Source organism: Nannospalax galili, unplaced genomic scaffold (assembly GCF_000622305.1).
Source record: "Nannospalax galili isolate Female #2095 unplaced genomic scaffold, S.galili_v1.0 scaffold485, whole genome shotgun sequence".
NCBI lineage: Eukaryota > Metazoa > Chordata > Mammalia > Rodentia > Spalacidae > Nannospalax > Nannospalax galili.
The window spans coordinates 1,705,165-1,720,862 of record NW_008354534.1 but is presented as its reverse complement, the minus strand read 5'-3'; positions in this window follow the sequence as shown (position 1 = coordinate 1,720,862).

The window sequence follows — 15,698 nt, the reverse complement described above, 5'->3', positions numbered from 1 at the left end:
AGAAGACCCGGGTTTGAATCCCAGCACCCACATGGCAGCTAACAACTGTCCGTAACTCCAGTCCCAGGGGATCCGACAGCCCCTTCTGACCTCCGCGGGCATGGCACGACATGGGTGCACTCACATACATGCAGGCAATACAACCATACACATAAAATAAAAATAAAAATAAATTCAAAATCTCCTTTAAAAAAATGAGATTCTCAAGAAATAGATGTTATTTTTATTATTACCCATTCCTATCATTACATCATTTCATCTCCTACCTCCTCCATGTATTAAATCTAATTATTGTTGTAGTCTGTCACTTGTGACCCCTGCTTTGTGATCCGATCAGCTTAGCTCTCCCCTGTCCCAAGTCTCTCTTGCTGACCCTCCTGGGAGAACCTTTGTCTTGGAGATGCACCTTCTGGCCTCTATCTTTCTAGTCTCTGTGTCATCCACCCCCCACCCCACCCTTGCTTTCTACCCTCCATCTCCATTGACCTGACTCCTTGGAGGCTTTGAGCACTGCATTCCTCTGCCTATACCGTGCTTTCTGCCCATTTGGGGATCCTGCCTCTTCCTTCTGTCCTCGCCTGATTATCACTGTCACAAGGTAGCCCTCTCTGATCTCCTGCTCTGGAGATGCTGTATGTATGCCATGATGAAGTATGTATCATGTATTCATGATAGCACCGGGAGCATCTTTTAATAATAATTTGTTTTTATTAGTCTCATTAATATGTGTCTTTCTCATTAGTGCTCAAGAGCTATGAAGACAGAGCTGGTGCATTTTTGTTCAGCCAAGACTGATTTCAGGACCAAGAACATAACGGGCTCTCCATAAATACCGTTGAATAAATGAGGGGGTATGGAATGCCGATTCACACATGGACACCTCCACTCATGGCATATATTCCCACGGTCTTTATTGCAAGGTCCTTTGCAGATCTGATGCTCCATGCTGTCTTAGTTATTTTTCTGTTGCTGTGAGAAAACACCCCGACAAAAGCAACTTAAGGAAGGGAGGGTTTACGTGCGCTCACAGTATGAAGAGTCGTAGTCAATCATGGTGGGGAAGGCACAGAGGCGAGAGCTGGGGGCTGCTGGTCACATTGCATCTGCGGTCAGGAAGCAAAGAGTAAGGAATGCTTGCTGCTGCTCAGGACTCTTTCTCTGTTTACAAAGTGTCCCAGCCAGGGAATGGTGCCACACAGTGGGTTGGGTCTTCCCATTTCAAATAGCATCATCAAGACATACCCAGAGGCTACCCTAACCTAGGTCATGTGCCTGGAGGCTTGCTTCCTAGATGACTCTAGATCCTGGCAGGCTGATCATCAACACTCACCATCACACTTTTTTTTTTTTTATAAAACAGTCGTTCTTTCACGAAGCATTCATGGGTGGAAGAGCTGTCCTTCATCATATCCCTCAAACACACATAGCCTTAGCCTGACACAACATTCTTCATGTTGAGCCTCCTTGACTATTAGAATTGATGGTCAGGATCAGGAGCCAGGTCTTTGTTTTCCCTGGCCCTAAAAGCTGTACCTTTCCTATTAACTAAACATTATCTAAAGCATCACTAAGAGGAATGCTAGTGCGGTGCTTTCTAACTGTGGAGCCTCAGCTGAGAACATGCCTAAAAACTAAAATACACCCCAAAGTACATCCAAGAAAAGAGACACTGAGCCTGCTGCTTCCTCTGTGCAGCTCAGTCTGGCTGGGCCTAGCTGGAACACCATGCCCCAAGGCTGTCTACTACCACTGTGGTGTGGAACAGCTCTTCGCTGTGGAACCTGCCTTTGCCAGCAGGTCATCTGAAGGTGACCTCTCCCAGCATCTTCTCCTGATGCAGTTCCCATCTTACTTCAGCTCCAGATGCAGATGCCAAGCTTTCCTTGGCTGCCCAGCCACTTCTGTGTCTGCTGGCCCTGTTTCCTCTTCTCACCGCTTTGCAGTTCCCATCTTACTTCAGCTCCAGATGCAGATGCCAAGCTTTCCTTGGCAAGCCCAGCCACTTCTGTGTCTGCTGGCCCTGTTTCCTCTTCTCACCGCTTCTTCCTTTTGAAATTGCTTGTTTCATAAATACTATTGTATGGCTTCTTCCATAAGTTATTTTATGTTCAATTGGAGGGGAAAGGGTCCGGATAAGTTTCCTGAATACAATCTTACAGGTGCTGTCTCCATTCTCAGGTTTGATGGCGTGACTTTGGACAGAATCTCAAGGTTAAAATAACCTTGGGCTACAAGTTCCTCTTCCAAAAACTGCAAAATGAACTTAGAAAACCCTGTTGTGCCGGGAAACAAAGAAGAGCTCAGGAAACAAAGACATGTCAAAATATGGCCAGGTTTTAAAGGGCAGAATCAAAACCAATTTGGACATCGAAATAAATAATGATGGGAAAAGAACACAGTCCACAGAAAGAAAGTAAAGTGAAGAAGCCCACGCTTGACTAATCAGTGGGGACAGAAGGTGTCTTGGTGTCTTTTCATGTTACTGTGATGAAATACTCCAAGACAAGCAATGCAAGCGAGAAAGTCTATTCTAGCTCACAGTCCATCATCGCGGGGACATCAAGGCAGCAGGAACTTGAAGCAGACATCACAATGTTTCCATAAACAGGAAGCAGAGAGTAATGAATTCAGGCTGCTACTCTGTTCCCTTTCTCCATTTATGAAGTCCTGGATTCCAGCCAGGGGAGGATGTCGGTAGGTAAGCCTGTCACTTGCAATCAAGATAATCCCATACACATGTCCAGAGGCCGGTTTCCCTGGTGATTTTAGATAGTGTCAGGTTGGCAACACTAACCATCACAGAAGTTATCTTCCTTACAATATCAGGGTGATTGCAAAGTATAGAACAATGATGGAATTAGAAAATCACCAGTTGGCAACGTCAAGATTGACCCCTGTCAGGGAAGAGGCACTGATGAATGGAAATGCTGGTGGGTGAGCATTGGAGAAATAACCAAATATTCGCATGGTCTAAAGATATTGCCCCACGAAAGAACTTTGCTAAGGAAAATTAAGAGGTCAAAGTTAGCCGCCACAGTAATGGGACATTTCGCAACATGCATTTCCTGCTATGATGCATATGGGAAACTGTGTCCCTTCTGAGGTGTTTCTACAAAAGCCTCACAGCTTGAACTTTGTCACGTGGAAACAGCAGAGAGAGTCAAAGTGAGGGCCTTTCTATAAAATCATTCACCTAAGAACCAAAAAGAATGTACATCTTAAAGAATGAATTGATCAATAGATTGATTGGTTATATTTTAATACACTTGCTTTTCAATAAAAAGAACCAGTCTGCCCTCCTCAAGAAGCCCAATGTCATGGAGAACAAAGAAACACTGGGAACTGTTCCAAATTAAGTAAGACTAAATAGATAAGGCAAACATGACAGAGGGTTTCTCTTTGCTATGAAGAACATTATGAGCACATGAGGGAGATCTAAATAAGATCCATAGACTAGAAAATCTCATGCGAATGTTGATTGCCTGGTTTTGATAACTACCATGGTTATGTTAGAGGATCATTTCGTTTTTAGGAAATGTATTCTTAGGTATTTAGCAGCTGTCTTAGCTGGTTTGGGCTCCTAAAATAAGAATACCCCAGGCTGGGTGGGCTAAACAAGAGATTATTCCATTTATGGATACTGGGAAGTCCAAGATCAAGGTGAGGCAGTGGCTGCATTCTGGTGATGGCTCACTTCCTGCTCTGTAGATGCCTGTCCTAATTTGCGTCTCTATTGCTGTCGTAAACACTATGAAAGCAACTTGAGGGAGAACAGGGTTATTTAGGTTATAGGTTACAGTCTCATCAAGAGAAGCCAGGACTGGAACTCAAGGCAGGAACTCTAGGGAGGGATCTGGAGGCAGGAACTGAAGCAGAGACCATGAAGGAACTTTGCTTACTGGCTTGCTCAGTTACCTTTTCTGTACAGCCTTGGCCCTCCTGCCCAGGGAGGCACCATTAGTAAGCTGGGCCTTCCCACATCAATTAGCAATCAAGAAAATGCCACACGGACATAGCCACAGGCCAGTATGATTGAAGAGATTCTTCCAGTGAGGTTCCCTCTTCCCGGGTACCCTAGTTTGTATCAAGTTGACAAAAAATAACTAGCACAATGCCCATCTGGTTGCATCGCCTGCACAAGAGAATAGGAGATGGGGCTGGAGAGATGGTTCAGTAGTTAAGAGCACTGACTGCTCTTGCAGAGGAACTGGGTTCAATTCCCAACACCCACATGGTGGCTAACAACCGTCTGTTACCTCCGGTTCCAGGGAATCTGATGCCCTCTTCTGACCTCCAAGGGTAGGACACAGGTGCACTCACATACATGCAGGCAATACACTCATACACAAAAAAGAAAAAATAAATAAATAAAATATTTTTTAAAAAAAGAAAAAGAAACTAGGAGGCAAGTTCTCTCACTGCTGTCTGTGTCTATTTATAAGGATACTAATTCCGTTCATGAAGTCTTCATCCTCATGACCTTCGCAGAGGCCCCATCTCATACCACCTTGGAGACTAGGCTTTCACCTATGAATTTGAGGGTAAGCAGACATTCAGACCATAACAGCAGCAAAGGTACATCACATCGTGTTTACAACTTAAGATCAAAATGCACGCCTCCATTACTTTTCTTGTTGCTGTAAAACACCCTGAAAAAACAACTTAAAAGATCCCTGCTCTCTTAGGACCCTGTGGACCCCCAGATCTGGTAGCTTTCCCAGACCTGCTTTGATTAATACATCTCTCAACTCTTACCAGAGAAGCTTCTTTACCTATTTAAACAGTACCCAGAATGTTACAGGGAAGGAACGAGGAACTTTGTCTTATCAGAGAAGAATTGTCCTTGTCTGACCCCTTACTGACCCAGAACACACAACCACAAACAGGTGTTATCAGCCTAAGCCCACATACACTGCTACAGGTAGTTCATGCTTTCACCATGCTTTCAAGGTTACTCCCTTCAGAATATTTTCACAACATACACACACACACACACACACACACACACACACACACACACACGTACATTATTGTGGGTCAGAGGCAAGGAAAGGTAATAAGAATGGAAAACTTAACAGTTTAACATTAAAGTCGTGTTTTCGTCTTAGCTTCTGAAAGCCAACTACAAGTGGGGCCCAAGGTCTGTAAGAGTGTTCACACAGTTTTCCTTAAGGCTAGCTTGATTTAAATAGCTGATCACACAGTGGGAAAGCAGATTGAATAGGTAGTGTTATCTCAAAACTTATGTTTAACTTTGGTTATAAGGTTAGGTAAGACAGGAGGCATTCCTAGAAAACTCATCTCCACAACAGACAGACTGGATAACACAATAAAAAGTGCTCTCTGTGGGGTCAGCAAATGGATCAGTGGATAAAGGTGCCTGCCACAGACACTAATGGCCTGAGTCCAATCCCCAGGAGCTACATGGTTGGTGGAAAGAGAGAAACAACTCCTGGACGTTGTCAGCTGACCTCCATGGGTGCACAACGGCTCACACAAATAAATAATCAATCAATTAATTAATTAATTAATTATAATTTATAAAAGTACTATCTGAAGAATCTGGGTAGATGGCTCATGGACTACATCACATAATTCTCAATTTTCAATAAATCTGAACTAATGTCAAACTAAAAAGTAAAAAGAAAAAAATTCATAGGGCATAGATGGCATACTCAAACCATCTGCCCTAAAAACTATCCTGGAAACCTCAATAACCCTGAAGGAAAACATGCCACCCCTCTCAGAAGCCTGCATCGCCCTACCCCCAGCACTTGCTTCAGCAGTCTACAGCATTCTAACTATAGTCAGGGTGGGCCAGGAGCTGTAAAATGACACTCCATCTTCTCTCCGGCACTACATTCCTTCCCCTCTCCATATGGCACAGACCGCAGACACAGCTCTGCACTGACCTGTGTCATGACTGGGTGTCGTTCGGTCTCTCCCAATGTCCCATAAACTTCTAAAAGGCAGGGGTTGTGCCCAGCTTTGCTGACCATTGTACCCTCAGTGTGGGACCTAGTGCAAAATGAAAATACATGCCTCCTGGTACAAAAATAGTTATGAGTTTCAAGATATTGAAAGCCAAGCATTAAATCAAGTGCAAAAGCCTTCCTGTGTAAACCAGGAGTCACAGCCCAGCGAAACAGGCCACAGTCACCACAGCATCTAGCACAGAGAAAGGACTTGGTAAATGTGTACACGACTGAATAAATAAAGACCCTCTTGGACACATTTCCCGTCTGCATTTGAAGCTGAGGGCTCCTGCGGCCAAAAAATTTATATTCATATTTGACATAGCCTTCATGAACCAGTGGAGAACAGATTCTGGACTCAGAGGGTGGGCCCCTTCCTCCCACGCAACAGGCCGCTGTGGAGCCTCCAGCATTCACACTCTGCCCCCTAAAGCCACTTCCCAGGACAGGTCAGTCTGGGCTCTTGCCATTCTGAAACGCCACAGCAGGACACAGCTCCTGCCCACCTCCCCTCACAGACTGCACCTTAGGTTGCCTCTCCCAGTCCTTGGACTCAGTCCAAGTACAGAATGTTCTAACGGAGGAATGGGAGCCCCTTTGGAGCTCACAGTATGAATAATCCCCAGCTGTGCCAAACTGGGCTCTGAGGAGAAGCAAGAAAACCCCTTTTCACTTGTGACCTACATTACCATGGGTTCCATGCATTCTGCAACTCGAGGAGGAGAACGTTACTATGACAACAGCCCCTGGAGCTACAGGGATGCAAAACACCTACTTGAAAAAGTTCACTTACCCATATGGCAAATGGACTTCATTGGTTGTTTCTAAATCTAATATCCAAGCAAGGTGAGCAGCAAAGAGTGTTTTAAAGGGCTGATTCAGGTTGCGGTATCAGAGCCGCCCACTGAAATATCAGAAAATAAAGGCAGACCGCTAGGGATGTTTGGGTTTTTATCCACTACATTTGTGTGTGTGTGTGTGTGTGTGTGTGTGTGCGTGTGTGTGTGTTCAGGCATGTGTGTGTGTGTGTGTGTGTGTGCGTGTGTGTGTGTGTGTGTGTGTGTTCAGGCGTGCATATACCATGATGCACAGATAGAGGTCAGGATACCTCTTGGGAGTCAGTTCTCTCCTTCATCATGTGGGACCTGGAGATCAAATTTAGGTTGCCAAACTTCCCTGCAAGCACCCTTACCCACATAGCCATCTCACTGGCCCTGTTTGTTTTCAAAGACAAATGTTGCTACAAAGTAGGAGTGTATTCCCTAAGGTGAACTTGACCATAAGAAAAGGAAACAGAAGTCTACTAACCAGGGCCAATGCTCTTCTTGGAAAATCCCCAAATTTTCCTCATGACTCAGTCAAGTTTCTAGCTCTTTCCATTCCAATGTGCAGCAGATAACTGTATGTGGCAGAAAGAGAATGAGACTATGCAGTCCATAGGCCTAAATGCCTCCCTTGCTGTCCATGAGCGATGCGACTTTAGTTAACTTGTTTCTCTCTGGGTCCTAGTTTCTTCAATAAATACACTTGTTCCTTCAGCCACCCGAATACACATTTCTTGGGCAGCTCCCACGTGCTTGAAGGAATATCTTTTCCCTTAGCAGCATTGACATGAAAGATGGTGTTAGGTCAGAATCAAAGAAGAAATTGTGATCACCTGTTATCTTTGCTTTCTTTTCCTGACCCATCTCCCCTGTTCTCAGAAGCAGCAGTCCCAGTCTCCCAGCACAACCTGATTCCATCTGGTTATGTTATTAACTATGCCTATATCCCCCAGTTGGACCCTAAGTAGACTTAAGGGCAATGTTCACCTTCCAACCTACATGAGTCCACAGAGCCTGGCATGGATGGCAGCCAAGTTCTGCATAATTAAAGGAGCTGTGAACAAGGGTCTGGAAGTGGGTCTGAACTTTTTCTTATGTTCTTTGTACAATCAGTGAATTCAAATCCATTGACAGCCCCAGAATTCCCATACTGGGGTGCCTAAGAGAGACACCTGGCCAAGGGCTAGGGCACATGTACAAACAGCACTCTAATCTCTAAGTAGATTGTACTAGTGCATCTGTTTGAGGGAACACGAGGTATCCCAGAAGTGGCCTGTGACCCTCTTCACTATCTCTCTACAAAACAAGCACACTTTCATTCTGTCGTAGAAATTTCGTTCCCAGGGGAACAGTACAGAGAAGAAAAGAATCAACACCAAACAGAGATCAAACCTCTGGGGCGTGGGCCAGCAACCAACTCACCTTCCCTTCATTCCAGAGTCTCCTCCCAGTGAGGCAAAGGGAGCAACATGGCGAATCATGTGGTAGTCCCTTCTATGTGTGGTCCTGTTCTGGCTACTGCCTGTGAGGATCTGCTTGCTCTTTCTCATCTTACCATGATCACATTCAAAACTTGATTGGATTCTATTGATCTTGTCTTTTAAAAAAATAAAGTTAGCTTTTCCCCATACTGTCTTACTTGCTTCACATAAAATTCCACCTGTGCTCAGTCCTCACTTCCAGTCTCAGTCTCTCCCTCCCTCCCTCCCTCCCTCCCTCCTTCCCTCCCTTCCCAATCTTGTGCACAGATTTAGTTTTTATTGCTGTTATTTGCTGGTCTCTGTTATGGCGATTGGCTCTCACAGGCACCAGAGGGGGAAAAAGATATATGTCTCCAATTCCCGGATAGTACCATTGGCCACTGTTTCACAATTCATTCGTTTATATTTATTGCTTCCAAGTGTCATTTCTTCCCATTAAAAGTGTCTCCCCTATGATGAAGGAAAGGCTGACTATGACCTACAGTGAGGTCAGCTTCCTGGACCAACCCCATCCCCAGGCTACTGCGTGGCAGATGCACACTCTCTGTATAAGACCCAACTCTAACTCACTGCCAAGTCCTCATCGGCTTCCCCAGGCAATTGAAATCCGATGGGAAGGACAAAAAAGGAAGAAAAGCAGACTGAGGACCCAAAGCAGAGCCATTAATGAGGCTCGTATAAAGATGCAGCTTGAAGAGCTTATGCTGGCCGGAGACCAGCGAGGCCTGGGCTAACCTGCCTTCCCCACATGGCTTACTTAACCATCATCACATCTAATGTTTGATGGCTAGCTGAATATTAGCAGGTTTGGATGACTGTGGGGCTGAAACTCTCCCTCATAATCAACAACCCATAAAAAACAAGCCTGAAACTCTGGGACTCTAATTACTGCTCAGAGGAACAGACCTGAGTCCTATCTCTGGCGACATGACATCCTGAACTTCCCAGAAAGTCATTAATAGATAACTGTCTAAACCTGGCCCCCGGAGCCCTGAACCTAAACTATACAGCCTTTCTGATAAAGAACAGGACATACCATCACCCCCTCCTATAAGGGGCCTGTCAGTCACCTAGACAGGAAAAAGTCCCGCTAATCACTCTGGAGACTTTAGAAACAGTTTAAAATTTGCCTAAAATACAGATTGGCACAATGGTCCCTCCAGCCACTGTCTAATTTCATGCCCTGAGAGCCCTTTACAACTCTCATCTTCTGCACCACTCTACGTGTTTCATCTGAATTCTCACAACGGGGAGCACAAGGACTGCAGAGGCAAGGGGTCAGAATGAGACCCAGGTTGTGTGTTTATTTCGGTTCTGTCGCCATGCCTGAACTTTGCTTGTTCTTTTACAACCTTTCTATCTACTTTTTTCTCGACATTCCTATACTTATTTTGAGTGTATGTATGTATGTACGGTTGCGTCTATGCAGGGGTGTGTGTGTGTGTGTGTGTGTGTCTGTGTGTGTGTGTGTGTGTCTGTGTGTGTGTGTGAAGAGTAGGAGAAAACATCAGATGTCATCCTCAGCACTGTCCACATTTATTTTACTTATTTATCTATCTATTTATTTGAGACCTTTACTGGTTTAGCCTAGAACTCTCCAAGCAGGCTGGCTGGCTGGCCATCAAGTCCCAGGAATCCAGCTTTCTCTACCTCCCCAGTGCTGAGATTCCAAGTGTGTGCCACTATACCTGACTTTTTATACATAGATTCTGGAGACTGAACTTCACACTCGCAACAAAAGCACTTTGCTACTGAGTTATTCCTCAACCCTCCTCTATTTATTTTTAAAGAAACCTTACCCCTATGGGGACTTCTTGTCATAACCAGAAGATAACTAGGTAATTTAAAATATAAACACAATGAAAATGAAACAGCCAGAAACTAGGAAGGAATTCTGACCACAGACATATAAGATTAAAAAATTATTTCTAAAGCCAATTCAGTGGTCAAATCCCACTCCTTTTGATCAAACCCCACTCCTTTTGATCTTCCGCTTTTACTGTTTGTTCCTCCTCTCTTTCCATAGTATTTCTAACAGCCTCCTTAAAGAGGAGGGGTGAAAAAGTCATGGGGAATCCATGTAGGCATTGCTTCCCAGGGAAACCATGCAGATGATGTCCTAGTTAGTGACAAAAGTGACCACCATGACTCATCTACCTGCATGAATGCAAAGACACACATGCAAACATACAGACACACAAACACACACATACACATACACACACTCACACATACACACTCACACACATCCATTATTAAGGTCCAAAGTGGAAGCACTCCAGACTCACAGTAGTAGGGTATATCTTTTGCAAGTCACAGAATACCCATATAAGAAAATTGGAAGCAGTCACTAAAAATTACATTTTAGGAGAATGTGATTGACATGACAACATAGTAATGCCATAGAAACAAATAAATATAATAACCTACTAAAACTATACACACTACATGTGGCCTAGAACTCAAGATCAAGTATGTTTTCAGCTCTACCAGTTTTCATGGCACATTATTACCTTGAATTGTAAAAAATAAGAATTCCATTTTTTCCCTTCTTTTCATGTATTTTTGTGGTGGCATGTATACATGTGTGTGTGTTTTCTCTGTGTGTGGGTGTATGTGGGTGCACATAAATACACATGTGTGTGGAGACCCAGGGTTGATGTTGGAAATCTTTGATCACTCTTTCACCTTATCCTTTTGAGGTAGGGTCTCTCAATCAAACCCAGAGTGTGCTGATTCAGCCAGTCTCACTAGCCAACTTGTTCCCGGGATTCCCTTGTCTCTGCCTTCTGAGACTGGAGTTACCAGTAGACTGCCATGCAAACCCAGCATTCACATGGGTTTGGGGAATCTGAACTCAAGTCGTCTCACTTGTATGACAAGCATTTTAACCCCTGAGTTACCTCCCCAGCCCCACGAATTCCATGTTTAAACACATTGGGAAAAGTCAAGATTAATCACGGTAAAAGGAGCTTGCTGACTACCAAGTTTCTCAAATCTCTTTTTATTTGTGTGTTTGTTTGTTTGCTTGTTTTTATAGTTCTGGAGATCAAATCATGCACATTAGGCAAGCATTCTACCATCAAATTATTACCCTAACCCCCAATGCTTTGTCTAAGTAGAGATGCTAGAGTGATCCAGTTCAGCCTGCCTCCTCAGGACAGGATGGAAAGGACAGATGAATGGATGGATGGATGATGGAATGAGTATGAATGGATCAAAAGTCTAGACGGTGAGCACGAAAGGTTAGCAATGATTCTGGCTGGCTACCAAACATGTGGGTGATTGTTACCACAACAAAATCATCTTGCTGGTCTTTCCACAGTGAGTATTTATATGACTCAAGTTTCCTATTTGAAAGATAAGTAGATGGGAAGAAGGGTCCTGAAGCTAGCTGCACACCTGCCTTGTACACACGGCCAGTACTGACTAGTTCTCTCCTTGAACGATAGAAGATTTTCCCACGGTTCCTAGCAGCCATCACGGAAATCACTATCTTCAGCTGCCACTCTCCCCATCCTCATCAGAGTTAATCGGTCACTTTTTCCCCCACATTTTCTTTATTGAAGTAGAATTCGACTAACATAAAACTAACCGTTTTAAAAGATATAACCAGTAGCACTGAGTCTATTCACTGTTGACATGTATTCCCACTATCCAGCTCCACTGTAAGGCACTGATGAGGCTCTCAAGCACTGAGCCTTGAAATGCTATGCCCCTCCTCCATCACCTTTCTCAGAGAAGAGTTGGGGGTGGCGTTTCTAGAGAACTGAGGTGTACTGAGGTTATACAACAGAAAGTCAAGGCTGTGAAAAGGGAAGAAGGAAAACATATCAAGCACAAGACTAGCATACACTTAGGATTGGACAGCAAGGGTAACTTGGAAGTGGGGTGTGTTGCCACAACTGTAATCCCAGCACTCGGGAGGATCACTGTGACTTTGAGGCCAACCTGGACTACTTAGTGAGTTCCAGGTCAGCCTAAGCTACAAATTGAGAGCCTATCTCAATAAATAAATAATAAATAAATAAATAATAAATGAATAAATATAAATAATAAACAAAGAAATAAACAAATAATAAATAAAATAAATGAATATAACTCTGAACTTCCTGGCAGCCAGGGAAAGATGAGAAATATAGTACTAAGTGTCTAACAGCAGAAAAGTGAACATTTGGTATAACTCAACTAAGAAAAATGAGTTTTCTGGGTCTGAATTCCAAAAGAAACTTTTTCATGGACTTTATACATAGAACACTGACACACATACTAGGCAATGCCCTTGACTGAGCATGTAAAACAAATTCACAAGGAAGGATTTTTATATGGTTGTTTTCAATGAATATTTACTACATGGATTTGTAAGTAAATGAATAGTGAACACTCACTCTCTACCAGCTCAGCCACATGCTCCTCACACAAACCCCTTCAAGTTAACTCAGTATGACAGCACTAAATGTCTGACGGAAATTCCAGTCACTCTCAAGCTAATCAATTATTTTTAAAACCTAAATCGGATGGCAGTAAATACTTTAATTGAATGAAAATGCTAGAAACATCCGTATTATCTCCTGATAGCTCTAAGAATGTCTTTGAGTTCTACCAAACCATCTCATGAGTTCACAGAGCTTTCCAGATGAGTCACCACTCATTCCTCACTGATCCCTTTGGATATGCGTTGGTGGTTTTAAAGCTCAGCTCCTTAGTTAACGAAGGTTTTCAAATGTTTCTGGATAGATCTGCTTCTCAAAGCATTTAAGTATTGAATGAGACAGCCACCTAGGCATGGCTCAGCCCTCGCACCTACCAGGTTCTCTCAGCGGAGGCAGCTCATTCCATTCAGAACTCCAAATCCTCGGTCATTATCCTGACTTTCTAGAGAGGAAATACTTTGTCCCAATGGTAGTTTTATGGGGTTTTTTTGGGGGAGGGTTGTTTGTTTTTTCAGGCTGCAGTCTATAGACTAAGAATTAAGAACAAATGGAGACTATGGGAAGAAATGCCCTGCAAGACAGAGTTTGGGAAATATGTCCCAAAGAATGGCAATTTTTCAGGGATACTGACTTTAAGGATGCCTTTGTTTCAGCTCTAAGGGTGAAGCCCAGGGCCTTGCCTACATGCAAAGCATGTGTTCTGTCATGGAGCCACACCCCAAACACTGAACTACTTTTTTAAAAGATTTACTTTTATATTATGTGTATGTTTGCCTGTACGTATGTGCACTGCATGTGCTCAGTGCCTGCTAAGGCCAGAAGAGGATGTTGTTACCCCTGGAATTGGCGCTACAGACAGCTGTGAGCTGCCATATGGGAGTTGGGAACTGAGCCTGAGGTACTCTGCAAGAGCAGCCAGGGCTCTTAACCACTGAGCTCTTGCCCCATGAACTATTCTTACCCTAAAGGTTTTTTTCTTCCTGCTCAGTATTCTCTATTTTTTCTTATACTTCTATTACTGGTTCATGAAAAGCTGTTTGGTTTGGTCATAATAAGAAAGGAGAAGTGACAGAGAAACAAGCCAAAAATGTAGGAGGCCATGGCACAATGGCACTCTCTGTCCCCTCGTGGTTGTGCGGCTCTGGGTAATTTCTTTACTCTCTCCCCCATAAACCAAGGATAAACAACCCCACCTCACACAGCTGCTGGGATACAAAGCTGAGACCAGTGGCTCAGGTCAAACCCATACTCATGATAAGAATAGAGTATCACAAAGAGAAACTATTAATATCACTAACTGATGTTTAAATTTCACAGAATGTCAATAACGTTTCTCCTCTTCTTACCAGTGGTTAAATGTAAATAATCCTGTTTCCCCAACTAATTTTTGTTGGTTGGTCTTCATTCCTGACATGACTTACTCACAGTTAAGATTATACTGTAAATGCAGTTTATATTCTGATTTTTCCCTCTAATATTACATAATTAGCATTTTATGCTAGCTACAAATCATTAAATGAGTATTTAAAAGCCATACACATTCAAGGACAATAGGATGCAGTGACCCTTATGCCTCTCCAGCATAAGCAGTGTCTTCCGTATTTCCTAAATTAAAATCAAGACGAACAACAATGGCCCTTAAAGAACTGAATTCAGTATAAGCATTGTCACCAGGAGGCAAGCAAATCAGAGCACTTTGAATGATGATGGAGCATTAACCTTTTATGAGGTTGAAAGCTGCTGGGTTTCATGTTGCTGCAATGTACAAATGTACTTGGAATGTGATCCCCCCCCCCCCCCCCCGTGGACTGTCTCTTCCAGTGAGCAGAGTCTGACCTCCAGCACCAGGCCTGGAGTAGCTGCAGCCTTTGAATCAAGGTAAGGTGGCTCTAACATGCAGGCTTTTCCTTCCCCTGCATGCAGGTCTGGGCAGGTAGAAAGAAGGGAAGGACAGGACAGGTGGCTTGAGCCACCAAAGCTAGCAGGGACAAAGGTGAGCTGGTTTAGGAACAGACAGAGCACATCTGTACAGTAACATCAGGAAGTGGTAAGAGGAGTCAAAATCAGTAGGGTGTAGCTCAGTGGTAGAATGCATGGCTAGGTTGATCTATCTCTCTCTCTCTCTCTCTCTCTCTCTCTCTCCCCTCTCTCTCTCTCATTCCAAAGAATAGAAAATCTTGACTGTTTCTGCTAAGGATCTAGAATATAATTGGATGGCTGCTAGAGTGGTTACCAGGGTGGGTACCATTACTGGGAAGCCACTAAGAGTTGCAGAATGAGGAAGTAGATTGGCCAAGGTGCTGAGTTAGAAAGAGATGAAGTGGTGTGGGCTAAAATAACTGTGCTAGGGGTATGAAGAGAAAATAATGACACTACACATGGTGACTGGAACGTTCTCAGTACTATGTCCTGGCTCCATTCCATGTATTTCATCTGTATTCATTAATTTAACCCTTATAACAACCCTCTGATTGGGTTTGTCCATATGAGTATGTCCCTGTTACTGATTTAAAAAAAAAAAATCAAGGCTCAGACTGAGGATATCGCTTAATTAGGAAGTGGTTGTCTAGCAGGCATAAGGTTCAGGACTCAATTCCCTGCACTACATAAACCAGGTATGATGGTCCATATGGAGGAAGGTTAGAAGTTCAAGGTCATTCCCAGCTATACAGGGAGCTGCAAGGCAGCCTGGAATATATGAAACACTATTTCAAAAACGGGGAAAAATAAGTCAAGCCCCACTGTTATTAGGTGAAGGGTAACTTGCCAAAGTCCCAGAGGATAAATGCAGCCCCCGGGGGTTGCGATGCAGGCAGGCTGACTCCCAGCCTGAGTGCCCACCTCCATGCCAACAGAGGCACAAGCTCTGTGACTGGAGGTCAGTCCAGAATCCACCAGGTGGGTGAGGATCACCATAGGCAGCAGGGACAAGGGTAAAGGCAGAGGTATGACGGTTTGCCACTTGCAGGGGAAGACAAAAGCTGC